Source organism: Bubalus bubalis, chromosome 4 (assembly GCF_019923935.1).
Source record: "Bubalus bubalis isolate 160015118507 breed Murrah chromosome 4, NDDB_SH_1, whole genome shotgun sequence".
NCBI lineage: Eukaryota > Metazoa > Chordata > Mammalia > Artiodactyla > Bovidae > Bubalus > Bubalus bubalis.
Window position 1 is genome coordinate 132052074 of NC_059160.1, and position 23232 is coordinate 132075305.

Consider the following 23232-nt stretch of genomic DNA (forward strand, 5'->3'; position numbering starts at 1 on the left):
GCATCTTCTAATTTCATAAACAATATGAAAAGGCAAAGAGATATGAAACTGGAATATGAGCCCCCCAGGTTGGTAGGTATCCAATATGCTACTGGGGAAGAGTGGACAAATAGTTCCAGAAAGAATGAAGAAGTTGAGCCAAAGCAGAAATGATGCCCACCTGTGGACATGTTTGGTGGTAAAAGTCCAATGCTGTAAAGAGCAATACTGCATAGGAACCTGGAATGTTCGTTCTATGAATCAAGGTAAATTGGGTGTGGTCAAACAGTAGATGGCAAGAGTGAACATCAACATTTTAGGAATCAGTGAACTAAAATGGGCAGGAATCGGAGAATTTAATTTAGATGATCATGATCTACTGCTGTAGGCAAGAATCCCTTTGAAGAAATGGAATAGCCCTCATAGTGAGCAAAAGAGTCCAAAATGCAGTACTTGGGTGCAATCTCAAAAATGACAGAATGATCTCAATTTGTTTCCAATACAAACCATTCAACATCACAGTAATCCAAGTATATAACCTATGCTACTGTCATTAACACTGCTTTGTACTGGATCTTCTGTCGTTTGCTAATTATTTGCAACCAGACTGCAAGCTCTTGAAAAGCCATGTGGAGGCTGTGTGCTTTCTACTTCTCTTACATTTCACCATAGGGCACAGAGTTGCCCTAATGCCCACTTGATTATTGATCATATGAAATGCATGCAGTGTGAGAACTGAGCAGTCAGTGATTTGTGAAGGCTTAAGTGGATTGTTTCCTGGTTATTCTTGAGAGCACATTTTATTTTATGTATAAATCTCTTTGTTGATAATACCTGGAAAATTCTTAGTCATAACCTATAGGACAAAATATAAAGAAGCTAAAAACCTAGTAATTTCATTTGAAGACTTTGTTAAAATCATCTTGTCTCTTATTAAATAGTCACTTACATCTCTATGATTTGAGAGCATTAAACAACACCATCTATTATGGTCGCCCGTGTCCCTATGATGAGGGAACTTAGCAAGATATTTTGAGCCCATAGGCATTTAAGCTTGCATTCGTTCTTTGTCCGATGCACCCAAAAAAAAAGGGGGGGGGGGCATGTTTTAAAAACAAGCAGATGCCTAAATACTCAACTTGTATGGGCTCTATTTAGCCTGTAGGTGATTTGCAGAAGATATGACTCATATGCCACCTGGGTTCATAAGGAAAAACATGAAATCCCTTCCAAACTGCCTGTTGCCTTGCATTTGTGCCTAAAGAGTCATATCCACTATGAAACACGGGCCATTATTGTTTACAGGGAAGAATTATAAATCCAAAGTTTTTACCAATCTGTTCATTCTAAATCAGTTTGGCCATTAGAGATTTAAAAAATATTTTCCTGTTTGGAAAACATGAAAAATTTAAGCTCTAGCATTTTCTCGTCACTCTTTTAAGGCTTAATACTGAATGTGTCAAAAGAATTCAGATAAGTGGAAGGAATTTTAAAGTTAATTGCTCCATTTTACAAATTGCATTGCTCAGATTCAAGAATAAAAGCCATTTCCTAGTTTTTGTCAGGTACTTCTTTCACTGTGTATCAGATGTCACTTCATTCATAAAATCTGCAAAGATTGAACAGACTTATTATACAGTTGTTTCTGGCAATGCCCTTCACTCTTGACTTTGCAAATCGAAATATGTTTTATTCATCCAAATGCCTTAAGTGTTTTAGACACGCTTCAGCATGTTCCACCTTGCTCACCATTGTCTTGGGAATGCCTACTGGAACATAAGTGATGAGTGTCCCTTGAATAAACCCTTGCCTTCCTATTAGAAGGAACAATTCCCATTATTATGGCTTTGAAATGATTATGAATTTAAATTTAAAATGATTTAAATAATTTAATTTTAAAATGATTATGAATCATCATACATTCCCAAACATTCTTTAGTACTTGAGTACAGAAGGATTTTTAGGTTTGAGATGGACCTTTTTGATTAGCAGCTTCATTGTGAAATCCATTAAAAAAATTACATAACTCAGTTTTACATCAAATATTTTTATTTAAGCTTCAGATGAATTACTGTTGTGAAAAACACTACCCCCTCCCTCCCCACGTTAGACAAGAATTTCCTTCACTGCATGTAGACAAAGCAGGCTATAAGCAAGATAAACTCACATTAATATTTCACTTCCAAACCTCCATTCATAGTTCTTCAGGCAGATTAGGAAAGGAGTACGCCAAGGCTGTAAATTGTCACCCTGATTATTTAACTTATGGGCAGAGGACATCATGCAAAAGCCGGACAGGATGAGGCACAAGCTGGAATCAAGATTATAGGGAGAAATATCAATAACCTCAGATATGCAGATGACACCACCCTTATGGCAGAAAAGGAAGAGGAACTAAAGAGCCTCTTGATGAAAGTGAAAGAGGAGAGTGGAAAAGCTGGCTTAAAACTCACCATTCAAAAAACGAACACCGTGGCATTCAGTCCTATCACTTCATGGCAAATAGATGGGGAAACAATGGAAACAGTTATAGACTTTATTTTTTTAGTAGATGGTAGATGCAGCCATGAAATTAAAAGATGCTTGTTCCTTGGAAGAAAAGCTATGACAAACCTAGACAGCATATTAGAAAGCAGAGACATTGCTGACAAAGGTCCGTCTAGTAAAAGCTATGGTTTTTCAAGTAGTTATGTATGAATGTGAGAGTTGGACCATAAAGCTGAGAACCAAAGAATTGATGCGTTTGAACTGAGGTTTTGGAGAAGACCCTTAAGAGTCCCTTGAACAGCAAGGAGATCAAATCACTCAACCCTAAAGGAAATCAGTACTGAATATTCATTGTAAGGACTGATGCTGAAGCTGAAGCTCCAATACTTTGGCCACCTGATGCAAAGAACTAACTCACAAGAAAAGCCCCTGAGGCTGGGAAAGATTGAAGGCAGGAAGAGAAGGGGATGACAGAGGATGAGATGGTTGGATGGCATCACCGACTCGATGGACATGAGTTTGAGTAAGCTCCAGGAGTTGGTAAAGGACAGGGAAGCCTGTCGTGCTGCAGTCCATGGGGTCACAAAGAGTCAGACATGACTGAGCAACTGAACTGAGCTGAATATTTTCACTGTGTCCTAGGAAACTTAGTCAATATTAGTGGGTTTTTACTAGCAAATGAATCTTTTTTTTCAGATTCACAACACACACACACACACACACACACACACACACACACTCATATAAACGGACTTTATTCACAGATAAACTTGCCTGCTTATAGATTGACAAATGGGTAAAATAAGAGAACATCTCTTTATATTGCCTTTTTATATTATAATTATCTTTCTCTCCCAAATTTGATTATAAAAGTTTTCAAACATACTGAAAAGTTGAAGGAATTTTACAGTAAATATCTTCCCTGGTGACTCAGCAGTAAAGAATCTGCCTGCCAGTGTAGGAGACGTGGGTTCATGTAGTCGATGGAGTCCCAAAGAGTCGGACATGACTTAGCCACTAAACAACAACAACATCCCTAAACCCACCTCCTAGAATCAACAGTTAGTTTTGTGCTATATTTGCTATAGCATGTATCTGCTTACATCCATCCAACAATTTGTCATGTTTTCTTGGTGGATTTTGAAGTTAGTTGCAGACATCAGTACATGTTCTCCTAAATATTTCAGGAGGCATATCATTGTAACTCATTTTTATGTTGTTGTGGGTGTTTTTCTTTAACATTTTCCAAGAGGGAATCACTTCAGGTGATCTTAAGTATTATAAACTACTGAAAATTTTAGTCTAGTTTTTCTAGCTTCAGCAGAGATCCAATATTCTCTGTTCTCTTTTTGGCTTCATCCACTGCTCCCTTGAAACTGATGTTAATTGTCCTAACTCTGTGTTCCCATCTGTATTCCTTCCCCTTCACCATGCTGATTTCTTTAGCAACCATGAATCACAGTTCTTGAACCAAGATGCTCATAGCCATGTAGGTTATATGAGATCATTACTGGCAAGACAGTTGGCAGCCATATAATATTGCATGAAATATCCATGAAAGACAGGGATAGTTGGCACAGTGTATGTGACACATGGATGGTGGTTAATCAACATTTATGGGTGGAAGGTTGGAAGGAGAGAGGAAGGAAGGGAAACCACGAGCTTAGATAGTAAGTGAAGATTCCTTGGAAGAGCTGACATTTGTTTGAATGACATTTCATAAAGAGAGTAGGCAAGGCCCATCTCAGTACAAAATTTTAAGCAAACCTTCAGCTGAACATAATCTCTATAGCGCATTAAAAGTAATGAATCACTTGCTAAATTAAAAGTAGAGCTGGCCAATGCTTTCTTTGTGGCAGCAACTTGGTTGGAAAAAGCTTCCTGAAGACAACTAGCATCCAGGGCTGTCTTTAAAACTTAGATGATTTTGTAGGAGACTGTTTAAAACTTTTGAAAATCAGAAGCCACAGGGTAGAAATGAATGTGTGGTGAGTTTGAGACATACAGACAATTGCTAAAGCAAGACAGAGAACTTTCAGTTACTGATCCCAATATTTTTTTAAAAAACATAGTATTTTAACACTCCTCCCAAAGGGTAAAAACCATTTTTATTTGGAACAAAAATCTCCTTAAATCTAGGATATGAAAACTAAGGTGCCTTTCCAACATTGATTTATAAAGCTGCTCTGACAAACAGGCAAAACACTAGTCTGTTTCCTAAAGATGAGATGAGGTTTATTGCTTTCGAGATGAAAAATTTTAAAGTAATCAAAAAAATTGGATTTTTAAATTGTATGTATATAATAAAAATCAAGTTAAAAATAAAACATCCAGGACTTCCCTGGCTATCCAGTGGTTAAGACTTTGAGCTTCCATTGCAGAGGGCATGGGTTCAATTCCAGGTTAGGGACCAAGATCCCACATGCTACACAGGGAGTGGCCAAAAAATAAATTTTAAAAAACTAATGCAAAAACATCCATGATGAACAAAAGATAAAAATTAAAACATAAGTAAAACATCCTTCTTAAATTAATAATTCCAAAAGATTTTGAAGTTACAAACTAGATCTAAGGAAACTGAACTAATATGTGCCATTTGTTCTTATTTATTTATGACTATTTTAAAATTACTCTTATTACTTAGTGGTGCCAGAGGCTCTCTCTGAGTAATTTGTAATTTCTGCTATTACTTGAGGTGCCTTTTGTTTTTTAACTTTGTCTAGGTCATGAAGAGACCTGGAGGGTAGCTAGCCAAGCATAAGGAATAGCAGCACAGTCAGATTTTCCAGTTCAATTGGACACAAAGATTAAAATAATTTATCAGCTGACAAAGAACTTAATTATCCATAAGTCTTTCATCATATTTTACCCCATTGCTATCTGTCTGAAATCTTAGATGCTGAACTTGCTTTGGACATTAATTAGTGTGGTCCCTAGTCAGTTAAGTGATCTAGATGTTAAAATGTTTATGTTTAAACAATTTATATGTCATAGAAATATGGCTATAAATATGTGTACAAGGTAGAGGTTATGTAGTTCACACTGTGTACATCATAACTCTTAATGGTTGCCTACGAGCAAGAAGACTTCAAATTAATTCACTCAGTGATGCCCTAGTCATTTTATTAGACAGCAAGAAAGCACCAACGTTAAATTCATTGATTGGTTTTCAAGAGCTCTCATAAACTGGCATCCTTGTTTTGATATCACAGTATTGCACAGCCAAGTGGTGCTGTTCTTTAATCATACACATGAATACATTCACTGTAAGTATGCATTAGATCATCCCTTTCCTTCTCCACATACCCGTCTTTAGAATGCTCTTACCTTTTTTTTACATTTGTTTTTAATTGGAGTATGATTGCTTTACAATGTTGCTTTACTTTCTGCTGTACAACAATGTGAATCAGCCATATGTGTATATATATATATCCCCTCCCTCCAGAACCTCAGTCAGACCTATCCCCATTCCACCCCTCTAGATCATCAACTCTTTTTATTCTCATTGAATCAAATCAAAGAACGTTCAAAAGAAATAGTAAGAAGAACATTAGTAAGTAGTTGTTTGTTTGAGTGTGTGTTCTAGAATCAGACTGCCTAGACTTCTGGTTTTGCTCTTGCATTAACTACTTTTGGAAATTGCAACAAGGTACTTAACCTGCCTGAGTATTTTCATTTGGAAAAAAGAAAGGAGATTGTATTTGCTTGTATTGTGTTGTATTTGCTTCATACAGTTTGTAGGATTTTTTTAATCAAGGTAGAATTTATATAGCATAAAATTAATCACTAACCATTTTAAAGTATACAATTCAGTGACATTTCATATATGCACAATATTAGTAATGATGACCTCCATCTAGTTTCAAAAGGAGACCTTGTATGGCTTAAGTAGTCACTCCCCCTACCCCCAGCCCCTGGCAACCACCGATCTTCTTTCTGTCTCTATGGATTTATTTATTCTGGATATTTCATATGAATGAAATTATACAATGAGTGACCTTTTGTGTCTTGCTTTCTTCACTTAGCATAATATTTTTGACGTTTGTCCACATGGTACCATGTATCAGTGCTATATTACTTTTTATGGCTGAATAATAATCCATTTTATGGAAATACCACATTTGTTTATCCAGTCAACAGTTGCTAGACATCTGGGTTGTTTTTGCCCTTTGACTATTATAAATAATGCTGCTAAGAACATTTGTGTGCAAGTTTTTGTGTGGACATGTGTTTTCATTTCTCTGAATTGTTGAATCATATTGCAACCCTATGTTTAACCATTTGAAAAACCCAGGACTGTTTTCCAGAGTGGTTATACTATTTTACATCCCACCAGCAATGTATAAAGATTCCAATTTCTTCATGTCCTTGCCAACACTTGTTGTTTTCCATTTTATTTTGATTTTTTTTTAACTATGGCTTTCCTAATGGCCAGGAAGTAGTACCTTATTGTGATTTTGATTTGTATTTCTCTAATAACGAATGAGGTTGAGCCTGCTTTTCACATGTTTGTTGATCTTGTACTATTTTTAAGTAGGAATTGAATGAGTAAATAATAGATAATACTTATATAGATAACATATTAAAAAGCAAAGGCATCACTTTACTGACAAAAGTCCATATAGGCAAAGCTGTGGTTTTTCCAGTAGTTATGTATGGGTGTGAGAGTTGGACCATAAAGAAGGCTGGGCACCGAAGAATTGATGCTTTCAAATTGTGGTACTAGAGAAAACTCTTGAGAGTCCCTTGGACAGCAAGGAGATCAAACCAGTCAATCCTAAAGGAAATCAACCCTGAATATTCATTAGAAGAACTGATGCTGCTGAAGTATTGGAGCATACTTTGGCCATCTGATGTGAAGAGCTGACTCATTGGAAAAGACCCTGATGCTGGGAAAGATTGAAGGCAAAAGGAAAAGAGGGAAGCAGAGGATGAAATGGTTAGATAGCATCACTGACTCAGTGGACATGAATTTGAACAAACTCTGGGAGTTAGTAAGGGACAGAGAAGCCTGGTAGACTGCAGTCCCTGGGTTCACAAAGAGTGAAACATGACTTAGCGACTGAACGATAACTTGTATCATATATACCACGTTGTACTAAGTTTTGTTTGTGTGTTTATATATATTAAAACATACCCACAGACATAAATATATATAATCACTGAATCTCAAAATAGGTATAGTATTATTATATGTAAAGTATCTAGAACAGTACTTTGCAGACAATAAATATGAGTTAGAAGGGAAAGACAGAACAAGCATAGGGAAGAATACCATATCTTCCTTTTCTTACTACACCACTGATTAACACTTAAGATTGACTACCCAAAGATATCAAAATTATTTCTCCTTTTCTCTTTGTCATACAGGAATATACCAGAAGTAGGATAATTACTTGATTGCTTTTGGTCCATCAGCAGTGAGGATTTTGTTCTTCTGGTGGGTCAGAATGCTTTTAAGGTTTCATATTCTAGTGGCATTGATATTTTTAGCCAGTCAGGATCCAGAGATGAACTTCACTGATTTTAAATTCACTCACTCCCTAAAACTGCTATAGGGAAATTTTGCAACTTTATTTCTCATACCCAATTGTAATTTTGAGAAAGAGTAAAAACGTGACTATTATATTTTTTCTTTAGCATCTGTATATGACTCAAAGACTTGGTGGCTCCATCTATCACAGCCCATTGATGGTAGCAAGAAATATAAGCTTTGCCATTAGCAGAGACATTTCAACCAACCAGCACAACCTGATTTTTTAAGTGTCTGATTCAACTCTGAGCAAACAGGTGCCAAGTATGTACCTAACATCAAAGGTCAGTCTAAAAGTATTTAGCAACAGACATGGCTTGGTTATTACTAACCAATCCGAAAAGATTCTGTCCTTGAACAGCTGTGTGACCATGACAGTGTATGCCAGCCAGATGCATGCTTATCTAAAATCACTCTCTTCCATACTTAGATCCTGTTCTGTGAATTAAAGAGGCAGGAGTATATTAGGAAGAACTCAATCCAGACAGACTTGGTTTTGATTCATCCTTCTGGCATCAAGCAGTCTGGCCTTGGGCAAGGCTATTTGTTTACTATAAAATGTATATACTCTTTTGTAAGATCCTTGTAAAAAATGATGTAGATTAAAAGGATCCAGTGAAAGTGAAAGAGGAGAGTGAAAAAGTTGGCTTAAAGCTCAACATTCAGAAAATGAAGATCATGGCATCTGGTCCCATCACTTCATGGGAAATAGATGGGGAAACAGTGGAAACAGTGGCTGACTTTATTTTTCTGGGCTCCAAAATCACTGTAGATGGTGATTGCAGCCATGAAATTAAAAGACACTTACTCCTTGAAAGGAAAGTTATGACCAACCTAAACAGCATATTAAAAAGCAGAGACATTACTTTGTCAACAAAGGTCCGTTTAGTCAAGGCTATGGTTTTTCCAGTGGTCATGTATGGATGTGAGAGTTGGACTATAAAGAAAGCTGAGCACCAAAGAATTGATGCTTTTGAACTGTGGTGTTGGAGAAGACTCTTGAGAGTCCCTTGGACTGCAAGGAGATCCAACCAGTCCATCCTAAAGGAGATCAGTCCTGGGTGTTCATTGGAAGGACTGATGTTGAAGCTGAAACTCCAGTACTTTGGCCACCTGATGGGAAGAGCTGACTCATTGGAAAAGACCCTGAGGCTGGGAAAGATTGAGGTCAGGAAGAGAAGGGGATGACAGAGGATGAGATAGCTGGATGGCATCACCAACTCAATGGACATGGGTTTGGGTGGACTCCGGGAGTTGGTGATGGACAAGGAGGCCTGGCATGCTGTGGTTCATGGGGTTGCAAAGAGTTGGACACGACTGAGTGACTGTACTGAACTGAACTGAAAAGGATCCAGGACAGCACCTGAAACAGAGTTAGCACTCAGTACATTACAGCAGTAGTGATTGTCCCTGGGGTTACTGTGATTGATACCATCTGGCCTCAGGTGATCATTACAAGAGCTTCAGAAAGACTCTAAATCCTAGGCTTAAAAAATGAGAAGGACAAAATGTGCAGCCAAAAGAACTTGACACTCAGCAGTTAAAAAGAAAATCTATCTCCTCTAACTCATATTCAGACACAATGAGGAGAAAGCTGCTAAGGAGTTGTCTGGTGGTGGAAATTGCTCAGGGAGTCAGAGCTAAGCACTAAACTTAAATCAGAGAATCTCTTTTCAGGTATCAGCTCTTCATTCACTAGGTCTGTGACCTTGGGCAACACACTTAGTCACTTAACATAAAAGCCTGTTATCTCATTTATAAAATGGGACTATAATAATGCCTGTGAAAGTTCATTGTAAGCTACAATGTATTGTACAAAAACTATTGTTATTAAATATATGAATACCTACATTTCTGCCTTTAACAATAAGCATGATATCAAAGGTATATGGAGATCCCTTTAAAAATTAAAAATAGAACAACCATACAACCACCAATCCACTTCTGGGTGTATGTCCAAAGAAAATAAAAACACTAATTTAAAAAGATGCATGCACCCCTGTGTTCATAACAGCCTTGTTTACAATAACCAAGATATGGAAGCAACCAAAGAGCCCATCAGTAGATGGGCATCAGTAGATTCATCTACTTAGATGAATGGATAAAGAAGATATACATATAATGGGATATTACTCACTTTTAAGAAAGAATGAAATCTTGACACTTGCAACAATATGGGTGGACCTAGAGAGTATTATGTTAAGTGAAATAAGCCAGACAGAGAAAAATGAATAGTGTATGATTTCAGTTATATGTGGAATCTAAAAAACACAACAAATGAACAAGCATAACAAAACAGAAATGGAATTATAGATTCAGAGAACAAACAGGTGGTTGCCAGAGGGGAAGAAGATGGGAAGAGGAAAGAAATAAGTGAAGGAGATTAAAAGGTATAAACTTTCAGATGCAAAATAAATGAGTCATGATATGAAATATTCAGTGTGAGGAATGCAGTCAGTAATTATATAATATCTTTGTATGGTGACATTGTAACTAACTTACCTTGGTAATTGTTTTGAAATGTACAGAAATGTCAAACCATTGTGTTGCATAACAGAACTAACATCAAGGTGTAGTTCAATTATGCCTCAGAAACAAACTCATAGAAAATGAGATCAGATTTGTGGTTACCAGAGGTGGGAGGGAGTGGGGAGCAGAAATCAGAGGAAGATGGTCAAAGCAGAGAAATTTTCCATTATAAAAGCTGTAAGTACTATATGATGTACAATCTTAGTCACTCAGTCATGTCCGACTCTTTGCGACCCAGGGACTATAGCCTGCCAAGCTCCTCCATCCATGGGATTCTCCAGGCAAGAATACTGGAGTAAGTTGCCATTTCCTTCTCCAGGGGATCATCCCAACCAAGGGAGTGAACCCAGGTCTCCCACATTGCAGGCAGACTCTTTACCATCTGAGCCACCAGGGAAGCCATGTAATGTACAACATGATAAATATAATTACCATATCCCAGGGATGGTGGAGCCTGGTGGGCTGCTGTCTATGAGGTCACAAAGAGTCAGACATGACTGGAGCAACTTAGTAGTAGTAGTATATTAAATATGAATGTTGTTAAAACTACTATATATATTCCTATATATAATAGTTTGCACCTGCTAATCCTAGACTCCCAATCCAACCCTCCCTCGCCCCTCATCCCCCTTGACAACCACAAGTCTGTCCTCTGTGTCTGTGAGTCTGTTTCTGTTTTGTAAATAAGTTTACTTGTGTCAGATTTCAGATTCCACATATAAATGATATCACATAATATTTGTCTTTCCCATCCATGTTGATACAAATAGCATTATTTTATTCTTTCCTATGACCGGCTAGTATTCCATTGTATATATATACCACATCTACATCTTCCATCTGTCAGTGGGCAGTTAGGCTGTTTCCATGTCTTGGCTATTATAAATAGTGTGGAGGAGATAGAGTTTATCTAAGATATTTGAAACATTTCAAATATCTTTTTAATTAATCCCTAGAAGCTATAGTCACATATGTTATTTTGTTCTTATAGTTCTTTGAACACTATTATTATTCATATTCAGAAGGTAAGAAAATTAAAGGCCAAATAAATGTAGTCTCCAATATTTTATAAGTCACTTGGTAGAGTAATTATGACTAAAATTTAGAAGGTTGTTTTCTTTCTATAATTATTATCTTTATTAATAACATTCAGTTTATGTCCTGTTGAATATATTTTATGAGTCAGGCCCTCGGCTAGACCCTAGGGATTCAATGTACAGAAAAAGAAGCTGTGGAGCTTATGAAAGAGAAGGAACTATTAATCTAATAACTACACAATTAAACATAAAATCCCCCCAAAAAAAATCCCATAAAAATCACAATTGCAGAAATGTCTTTGAAAAAAAGTTATTTTGGTATTTGGGGAGCCTGCAGTGGGAGATTGATGTAGATGGGGAACCTGGAGAGATTTCCCAAGGAAGTGATAATGAGTTGAGATCTAAAGGATAATTTTTGTTAACTCAGCAAGACCAAACAGAGAAAGCTCATTTCAGACAGAGGAAAACAGTATGAAAAGCCTGTTTTGAAAAGAAACAAGGCCAGTGTTAGAGCCTGAAAGAGGACCAAGGCACTGGAGTGCAAGGATGGTACAGAGAAAGGTCCAAGGTGAGGCTGGAGACGTAGCCTAGGGTCACAAAGACTTTGTAATTATCCGTGTGACCAAGTGGAGCACAGCAGGGGTAAGACAGTGTGTGTTCTGTGTTCAAGATCACATGGGCTTCTTTGTCCCCTTCCCATAGAGACCTAGCTGAGCTCCTAAGAACTGGAAGCATATCTCTAGAACCCTTGGAAAATATCCCTGAGAAATTAAATCTTCCAATCCAATGTTTTGTTTTGTTTTCTTCTTTTGGAACTTCTTCAAGTAATTATAGTAAGGGGTTAAACTGATCAAGTCATTTTTTTAAGTGAATAAATGTCTTAGTAGGAAAAAAAATGGTTTGGGGAGAGATGAACAATTCTGTAGATGGGACATTGAATTCTTTGAAATAGGCCTCTCTTTTGAGACTCTGTGTGGAGCCCAGACAGAGCCATCAGGAAAATCCAATAGAACAGCTTACAGTAAATCAGCCATGCTCTCCAGTTTTCTGGTTTGCAGTAGGGGAATGGCATGACAGTATCCAGACCCTCAGCCTCCAGGTTTAGACAGGATTGCTTGTTTCAATGAAGGCTGCAAAATTAAGGAAGAGACTGCCTTCTGAAGTCCTTGGAGTTCTCTCATGATTTTGTGAATGTTTTCTACTACGTAAACACAAGAGGAAGTTTGCTAAATTTCTCAATAATTATTCAGACTTTTAGAAAAAACAACTTTTATGCAAGTTTATTTTCCTCTTATCTGAGAAATCTAGGATATTAAAAAGGAAGCTGTATGAGAAAATTGAAACATCTTTGCAGCATAACTTCTTGGATAATCATCATCACTTTGACTTATTTGCAGAATAAATCAAAGAAAACAGTCATAATTACAGGTTTGTCAAAATCAGTGCAGTGATGGCTTTGGAAATCATTAAGTGACAATTCCATCAACATGGTTATTTTCCTTTTTTTCTTTGCTAAGTCCCAAGAGAGTGGTAGAACACACACACACACACACACACACACAGAAGTGAAATTTAAATATAGCTCTTGGACATAGAGATTTCCAGGTAGAGTGTGTTTGAACATATAGGCAAATAATTAAATTTAATGTTTTTACAGTTGTTCATCTGATTTCTTGGAGAAGGAAATGGCAACCCACTCCAGTGTTCTTGCCTAGACAATCCTGTGGACGGAGGAGCCTGGTGTTCTGCTGTCCATGGGGTCACATAGAGTCGGACACGACTGAAGCGACTTAGCATGCATGCATGCATTGGAGAAGGAAATGGCAACCCACTCCAGTATTCTTGCCTGGAGAATCCCAGGGATGGAGGGGCCTGGTAGGCTGCAGTCCATGGGGTTGCTAAGAGTCAGACACGACTGAGCAACTTCACTTTCACTTTTCACTTTCATGCATTGGAGAAGGAAATGGCAACCCACTCCAGTGTTCTTGCCTGGAGAATCCCAGGGATGGAGAAGCCTGGTGGGCTGCCGTCTATGGGTCGCACAGAGTCAGACATAACTGAAGCGACTTAGCAGCAGCAGTAGCATTTGATTTCTATAAGTGTCCTATTAGTTAGTAACATGTTATGAGAATAAATATAACTAAGGCACACACTGGTTCATAAAGCAGAAAGCAAAACCAGGAGCTCATAGGCTCTGAATCAGGTAAGTACAGCCCACATTCACAGAACCTTCTTTCCATTAGGCTATATAGGTCAAAGCAGATAATCCCCTGAAACTAAGGGACAATTTTAGGAAAATAATCGCAACAGTTTTCTAATTTATTTTCAGCCTTATAATTCTAAATAAAGTGCTTGTGAAAAAAAAAATTCACAGAAAAATTTCCCTAGGCTTGATCGTTAAGATGAGTTCTAGGTTCAATGTTTAGAATCAATGTTTGTATAAATTGTTTGAGTCTCAGGACGTCAGGAGGTATTTTTGCCTGGAGGGAACTTGCAGTCAGTTGATGAGGCTTGGAGTAGGTGGTGGGAGGCTACAAGACGACGGAACCAGAACTCAAACGTGGGCTGTTGAACTCCAAACCCCATATTCCTAATGGCTAAACCACAGCATCTCATATTATGTAGGTTGGCAAGTTGCAGGGAAGAGACACTTTGCATATAAGTTTGGACCTTCTTGCCCTGAAAGCAGAATGACATGCTCAGCTGTCATCTGAGAGAAGGGGGATAGTGGCTGGTCTTTAATCTGGTTACGATAGCAGCACCTTCAGTGACCCAACCATCATCTTAGGAGATCCTCAGAAGCCAGGGCCACTTTGTTCCTTCTGGGTGTGCAGCTCAGACTGAGACTCCCCAAGAGCAAAAAACATCAGGTCCTGTGTCATTTTGCAGTGTGATTGATCTCATTGGCCAGAACCTTGCCCTGAAAGGCCTTAGCCCAGCCCCTCAACATCACAAGAGGTATTCTTGTCTAATCAGTAACAACCAGGGTAGCAAATAGAACAACTATTGGCTGGTTCCTAAAGATGGGAACATGGAAAACATGGAGTCACTATCCCCATTAATACTGAAATAGTTCTAAAGTTACTGTAGTCCAAAAAGAAACCAGAAATCTGAAAGATTTTTAGTGGATTCTCTTGAATTCTCTAAGTATAGAATTATATCCAAATTAAACTATCCAATATCTCATTTTTTTCTATCAGGTTGAAAGAAACTAACAAGCATGGAGACACATTATGTTGTCAAGGGTGATAAGAATCTGGCACCTCTGAGTGTTGCTGATGGGGGTATAAATTGACACATCTTCTAAGATGGAGAATGTGACAACATCTATCACAATTACAAGTCCACTTCTAGGAATACTGACATGTGTTAAATAAATACAGAAGGAAGAATGTACATTGCAGCATTTTGTGTAATAGTAAAAATACAGGAAAAATTCTAAATGGTCCCAGTTGAGTAAGTTATGATCCATCCATACAATAGAAGAGAATGAGGAATCTCGCTGTGAAAGGACATGGAATTATTCTCCTCCTTGGTATTTTACATGAGAAAAAGCAAGATGGAGAACTATATCTATAGTATAAACTCCCATGTGTTTACAGCATGCTCCCATTTGTATGAAGAGAAGGAAGCAGAATCTATAAACTTACACATGCATAAAATATCCCTAAAAGAAATCACGAGACACTGAAAACATTGGTTGCCTGTGGGGTAGAACCCTGGGTGTCTGCGAGATAAGGATGTCAGGGAAACACTTCCATTTAGAGTTCTTAAATTGTGAACCACGTGAATTTATTACCTTCTCAAAAGCAAATGAATAAACTGTTAATTTAAAAAGGAAGGGGAAGGCAGAGGAGCCCAGCAGGAATTTAGAGATGAGTGGCTGGTCTAGTCCAAGTAGCTAGAAGTATGCATCATCTAGAGTAGGGGTGAGAGTGGACCTGTGCAACCCTGGGATATGAAGGGGTGTGTGCAAGAGGGGGATGTGTGGAGCCCCAGCAGAGTGCACAGAAAGGAGCCATAGGATGTGACACTACAGATTGTCAGCCACGTGCAAGGGAGCGTGATGCAGACTGAAAGCTGGATACAGAGGTAGATGGAGGAGTTGAGAATTGGTCCTGAAACAATGATGGAGGGCAAGTCAGAAGAAGGCTTATTTCATCCCTGGGAATAAGCCAACAGTTCCTCCCCACTTCCATCTCTAACCTCTCCTTTGGAGAAGAATATGCAGTCTGGAACAGTCTGGTAGCCTAAAACATGACAATTAGGCAATTAGGAGAAACAGTGAATTTACTTGACTGAAGGTTTGCAGCTTCCTTATGGGAGGCGATCCTCTCCCTGGGTCACACAATCAACCACAGTCAAGTCCCCAGTCCTGGCTCATCCGAAAGTAACAGACTGCACTCCCCAAAGCATGCACAACTCAGACCTGCATCCATACCCAAGGTTGCTTCCTTCCTCTCACCCCCAGAGCTCTGAATTTGAACTTACTACAGTATTTATCAGCTCTTAGTAGGTGTTCTCTCTTTCTGTGCATATCTCTTCATTTGCCTAAATTTTGAATACCTGTAGGGAAGAGCTGGGTCTAAATTTTGTATATGCCTTGTTTTACCTGGGTTTTTGGAAAATATTCATTGATGGGACATGAAGCCCATCAGCCTTGATTATGAGAGTGCAGTTGGTGGCAGGCATCTGGAAAGAAAGGAACAGAAGGGAAGTAGCACTTACAGTCACATTCAACTCATTGTTTCTTGGTTCCAGGTACGTTGTCTTCTACTCAAAATGGGCATGCTGTGGGCCATTCTGGTGTTCTTGTGGTTATTCCTTGATTCCCAAAGCTGAATAGGATTAGAAAACATTCTATGAGGTGCTGCTGGGAAGATTCGCAGTGTATAAATCACACAGTCTTTGCACACAAGGAGTTTATTATCTAAAGAAGGAAAGAATAGACATTTGTATGCAAGGCTGACTGAAGGAAGTAGACCTAGAAGTCACATACTCTGAACAGTCACCTGTTTAGACCTAGGGACTTGAGGAGAAGTAAGGAGCAAAGAGCTGAACATGTCCATTTCCCAGGCACCTTACAGTTGTCCAAATAAGTGGAATTACCCCTTCCGGGCAAGGAGGACAGATGAAACTTTGTCTGTTAGTTTCCTGTGCAGGCCTTCAATGAAGTCATATGATAAGGATTAATATTGTTTGTTGAGTGTCAGCAAGGTGCCAGACATCTGACACCATCCCTTCCTGCAAGCGCTAGACAGACGAACAATTCAAACGCAAGATGGATCAGCTGACGAAATGGCTCCTTCTCAGAGGTGAGCTGTTTCAGGGTTTTGAGGGCTGGTTTTTGCTGTTTGTTCTTGAGATATTTTTCCCCAAATTTTCACCTGGTGTTCTGGAGAGGAGTGAAACCACTCCTGGGTGTACTGTGTTGGGTAGTTACTCTACAGTTATGCTTCCAGGATAGCTGTCCACTTTGTTAGCCACTTTCCTTAATATTAAAATCTGTCTAAAGCCGAACTGCTCCAAGAAGATCCTGCTGTCCATCCATTTTCACCAGTGCATTAAATAGATGAGTGATCACAGGTGCTGGGCGTGTTTATCCTCTTTAGACTAAAGAGACATTCATTCATTCATTTTTGCCTGCAGCATTCCTGAAAGCTAGCTTCACTTCAAGGGAGCAGGGACAGAAATAATAACAATTACAGAGGTGATACTGTGCTTTCCTTCTCCTTGTATTTCTCATCATGAATGTGCTGCCCTTCTGATCTAAGGTAACATCTCTGACCTACCCCTGCAGAGAGATGGTCCTACAGGGTTCTGCAAAGCTAGGATTCTGGAAGCACTCCCAAGATTGCTAATGAGAGAAGATTATCAAGAAAAGTGGAAAGTTGGGATTATAATGGCATTTATGTAAACACATATTACTTATATAGAGGCTGTCTGGAATGCACTATAGAGTAGCCTATGGGACTATACTTCCTATGTTTTATGTACTGTATGGATGGAAATAAGTGCTGTAGTAAACCTGAATCAGAATATATGAGTAGTGGTTTGTTTCTTCTCTTTACTTCATTTTGGTTTGTTTGTTTGTAATATGTCTCTGCTGTCATATTTTGAGTAGATCCCTGTAGTTCCATGGGCTTCCACTCTAAGAGGGGTTCTGGAGCTCTAATGCTTACTGTCTTAGACTTATATAAGGACATTAAACTAGAATAGTTCCTTCTTTTCTCATCAGTAAAAGGCAGTATTCCCAAAGACTGGCCAAATATGAAGGGTGCACTAAAAATTTTAACTGGAGTCAAAAGTGAAAAAAGTGGTTGGGCCACAATGTTTATACGTAGCCTTTCTACGTCTTGCTAATTAATTTAGACAGTTGCAGTGATTGAATTCTAAAATAGGAAAACACACACACACAACTAGTCTCTGGTTATTCTGATAAACTTGGCAAGGTGGCCAATATACCCCACCCACTCTGGCCACTTTGGAAACTGCTGCTGTTTATTAAATAGATGAGGCCTGTGTTCCCAGTCCACTCTGACCTGGAGCTGCTCATTAAACACCAGGTCATGGGGAGACTTGAGTGTTTAGAAAGGCAGCTGCATGGTGTGGTCAAAATACAATTTCCTGTGAGTCAGAAGACCTGAACCTTTGTCATGTTGCCATTTCTCAGTTTTAGACTGAAACCCTAAAGGCCTCAGTTTTCACAGGTGAAAAATGGGTGAGAAACTGGCATGTCTGTTGAGGTTGGCGAGCTGATATATCTTCCAACTCAGATACTCTGTGACAGATCAAAGCTCTATTTATATATACCCGACAAACCTTCAGGGATGGGTAGGCCATGAAGAAGAGTAGCTATGGTGGGGGTCCTCCCACAAAGAACTAACTCACTGCCTATGTGTGAGAGGGGCCCAATCTCAAAATCAGCTCCACAGACAAGCAACAGGGGCTAAACGATTTACCCTGAACAACTGAGGAATGGTGGGCTTCGACAAGCATCCTTTCCTTAGGCAGCCCTCGTTAAGCCTGAGTCTACACAGTCAACTTTTATAAAGAAAAGACAACAACAAAAAAGGTAAACATTGTACTTGTGAAAATGTCCAAATATCAGCAGGAAGTATAAAAATCAGATTATAACATTCTGACAGCCTGCAGTCAGGCTAGACTGTGGAGTATTTTTGGCATCATGGGTCTGTTTTTTTCTAGTCATATACATGCTGTGATTGATGTCATGAACAGACCTCAGGAATCAGCAGGCTCTGAGTCCCTCAGAGTATAAGCCACCTGCCCAAAACAGTGCTTTAGTCAACATGTCTCTTGTTCAGCTTGAAAGATTTGCAGAACAACCCTTCGGTTCTTATTTTTCCTTCTGGAACTGCATGCAGAATCTAGGGCCAGAAGGTCGTCATCTCCAGAAAGTACTTTTGAAATGGCCCTACTACAGGAATTGTTAGGGAAGCATGACTCTTCATGGGGTCCTCAGATGGTTTTAAAATCATAGCAGGGCCCAGCAAGGACATTGGGATGTATGCCTTCAAATGTCTGCAGGGTCTTCAAGGCTAGAACTTCGAAGAAACCAAAAGCCTACATTGGTAATGTGTTAATGTGGAGGGAAATTTTCTGAAAACTACCTTGCAGCTATCACTTCCTGTGGCTGACCTCTGTTATTTTCACACAAGAGTCAAAAGCTCAGAAGCAGGGGTTTCGTATAATTTTCTGTTTCTCTCCCTCTGTACTTCCTCCTGTTTCCCAGTACATGCACCCTCTCGTACTGCCATCTTTATTTTCCTCTGCATGCACCACATACTTCCTGATGCTGACCTGCCCTCTTAGATCCAGAATCTGGTTCTTTGCAGGCCAGCTAAAGGCCCCCCTCTTCTCCCAGTTCTGTCCATAAGGCTCAGGCTCTGTCTCCACGGTGTCCACTCAATAATAAACAAGGACTGTCATTTATCTCATGCCCACCTCTTGACTAGGAATTCTACAGACATCATCTTATTTTGGCCTCACAGGAACCCGGAGAGGTAGGCCCTATCCCCATTTTATAGATGAGGAAACCGAGGCTCAGGAGTACAAGTGACTTGCCAAAGGCGCCAACATTTGTCTTCGGAACTGGTTTTGACTTCAGCGTGAACTCAGTTTGAACTTCCCTGTGTATAGATTCCTTCACATAGCCTCTTTGTAACTTTAGTTTTAGGATATGTATATATTTTAAATAAATATAAATTGATATATGTGTGCATATACATTGTATGTCATTCATTTAGAACATGCACAGATGTATATGTTCAGTGTCCCTGGTTACATTCAAACCTAAGGACAGGGTCTGGAGAAAGAAATGGCAACCCACTCCAGTATTCTTGTCTGGAAAATTCCATGGACAAAGGAGCCTTTCCCATGGTGGGCTACAGTCCATGGGGTCATAAAAGAGTCAGACACAACTTAGCGACTAAACAACAACAAAGGACAGGGTCCGTATATTCTGTCTTTGTATCTAGCTCTCTAGCAGAATGCCCTTAAAAAGTAGTAGTTCACTCTTCAATCATTTGCCATATATATCTGAATGCAAACCATGTGAGAAGCCTGTGCCACATGCTGGATACATAGTAGTAATAAGACACGATTCCTGCCTTTCAGGACAATAAGACTTGAGAGTAGATGCCTGTTACAAAGAAGTATAGACAGGTTTCCATGGCAGGGGGCCACAGACTTTTTCTGTGAAGGGCCAGAAAGCAAATACTGTAGGTTTCCCTGTCCTGTTCTCTTGGTTGCAACTATTCAACTCTGTCATAGCATGAAAATGTAAACAAATGGGGCTGGTTGTTCCAGTAAACTTTATTTTAGAGACTGAAGATGGAATTGCATATACTTTCTATGCATTGCAAAATGTTATTCTTTTGATTTTATGTTGAACCACTTAAAAGGGTAAAAACCATTCTTAACAGACCTTACAAAATAAGGGGGGCTTGCCAGATCTAGTCTACAGTCAGCCCCTGATCTATGGAACAGTGTGACAATTAAGACCTAGCTTAGCTGAATTGTATTTTTTATTGACAGTAATTATGTTAGGAGCTGAATCTTCAGACAGCATTGTGTAGCCATTGTGTTTTTTTATGTTCATTCAGCTTCAGATTGTTAATCTCATCTTGGTCTTTGATTTAGCATGTTGGGGGAAATGACTAGCAATTGGTCAAAATTAACTGGAAGTTAGAATTGGTTCTATGTAATGCTTCTTATAATCTCTCCTGTTGTTTCTTCCAAGACAATTTCAAATGAATTAAAGGACAGAAATTTATATTGAGTTGCTCCCTCCATCCCCAAATCAGAACACTTATTGCCACCCCAACCTCCTTCCCAAATCCTCCCCCTTGAAGGTAGTTTATGCATTGTTATAGAAGTAAATAGCATTCCCAATACTTGACTGCATCTTAATCCTTAAATTGTGGAGATGGAAGGCATCAAAAACCTGGTTTCCATACCTTTTCCACTGGTAACATGCTGAATGACTCCACTTTTATTTATTATTCACAATCAAAGAATGGCAATCCAGCACTTGTTCCTGGTTCCAGCTCTCCTTTGGCTGTTAGTAGTATTAGTCTAACAAATAGGAATTATTTAAATAACCAGCTTCAATATAAGGCGTCTTCTTGCATAACTTAAAATAGTGATATACAGAGATAAAGAGGCCCCACATCCTTAAAATTGATCTGATCTCTAAATGTTAAGATGTTGGTATGCGTTACGACCGACACATTACAGCTCCTGTGGTTTGTCAGCTTCACAGTGGCTGGAGGTAGTGTAAGCAAAACAAAGAAGTTGTGAAATGATAGTGAGTATCAGGAAACCTGAGGGCCGGGAAAGGGCCAGACTTATGTGGGGCGCTGCAGTCCATGGGGTCACTAAGCGTCGGACACGACTGAGCGACTTCACTTCCACTTTACACTTTCATGCATTGGACAAGGAAATGGCAACCCACTCCAGTGTTCTTGCCTGGAGAATCCCAGGGACGGGGAAGCCTGGTGGGCTGTCGTCTATGGGGTCGCACAGAGTCGGACACGACTGAAGCGACTTAGCAGCAGCAGCAGCAACTAGGACATTAGGACCCCAAGAAGGACTGTGTCTTCAGCTGTGCCCCAGTTTTTCAGGCAGACCAACTCTCTCCAAGCTTTTCTACACATATGTAAATGGTGAGCTAAAGACAACATCCATAGCCTGAAGGTACATCTTCACTGACCCACTGCCTGCCATTCAGTCCCAAATATACATTCTTGGGAGAGCGAATGTGGTCAACCTGCTCTGGTCAGCTCACCCTGGCCAATCATCTGTGCCAGCACATAAATAGCAGAAACTAGGACACCAGAGGGATTCCTATTGAAGTTACTCTACTTTTGGTATCATATATATAAATATATATAAAGGTGAAAGAAAGTGTTAGTCACTCAGTCGTGTCCAACTCTTTGCAACCCCATGGACTGTAGCCCACCAGGCTCCTCTGTCCTTGGGATTCTCCAGGAAAGAATACTGGAGCAGACTGCCTTTCCCTTCTCCGGGGCATCTTCTTGACCCAGGGATCAAACCCAAATCTCCCGCATTGCAGACAGATTCTTTACCATCTGAGCCACCAAGGAAGCCCATATATATATATGGGCTTTTCTAAAATTTTTTTTATTGAAATATAGTTGATTTACAATGTTTTGTTAGCTTCTGGCACAAAGTGATTCAGTTATATACATATATTCTTTTTGGTATTATTTTCCATTATGGTTCATTATAGGATATTGATTAAAGTTCCCTGTGCTACACAGTAGGACCTTGTAGTTTATCCATCCTATATATAATAGTTTGCATCTGCTAACACCAAACCCCCAATCCATCTCCTTCCCAACCTCCATCCCCTTTGACAACCATAAGACTCTTCTCTATGCTCATGACCCTTTTTTGGCTTCACTTTGGGGGTCACTAAAGTGGTTCAAACCAGGCCAATTTGCAGAAAGTCATTTGCTTATTGAACAGCTCTCAGGAAAAGACAAACATCACTTTGTTTTCACGTTCCACAAGTCATCATCAATATCGTCAACAGAGAGAGCAAATACAAAATGTCCAGAAAATTGCTCTGTCAGAAGGGGCTTACAGAAAATGAAACAAATTTATGTTAGGACTTCTCCATCTCTCTCTCATAAACACAGGCCTACAAAGAGTCTTTGTGCTTGCTTGTAATTTTAATATGTAAAAGGCACTCACAGGTAATTTAGTTTCTACTTACAGATTCTATCATACTCATTCATTCAGAACTTAATCCAAAGATTTGTATCTTGAAACATAAAGGCATTTCTCACTAAAATCCTATAGGAAGTTGGGAACTTTAGGAAAACCATAGTCCTTTTTTTTTTTAATTTTAAGAATCAAATAAATTTTCAACACTGCTGCAGAAAGGTAATTGATCCATTTTACAGAAGAAGACACTGAAACTCAGTTTTGTAAAGGAATTCAAACCCAGGGGTCAGTTGATACGCTTCTTCTTGTGAGAAGAAAATCCAGATTCTTCTCATGGAAAATTTTATGTGATGACTATCTTCTCAGCATTTTTAGTTGTTAAAAAAAAAATCTGCCCTCAGGTGACCACAGGTGCTAAGGGAAGCGGGTGGTCAGATGGGCAGCTGAAGTGCA

The 23232-nt window shown here is 39.1% G+C and overlaps 1 protein-coding gene across 3 annotated transcripts in view; it reads left to right on the plus strand.

Moving 5' to 3' along the window:
• The window catches only part of CHRM3 (cholinergic receptor muscarinic 3), a 570675-nt gene that overhangs the window by 512952 nt on the left and 34491 nt on the right, over positions 1-23232 (plus strand). The window lies entirely within an intron of this gene.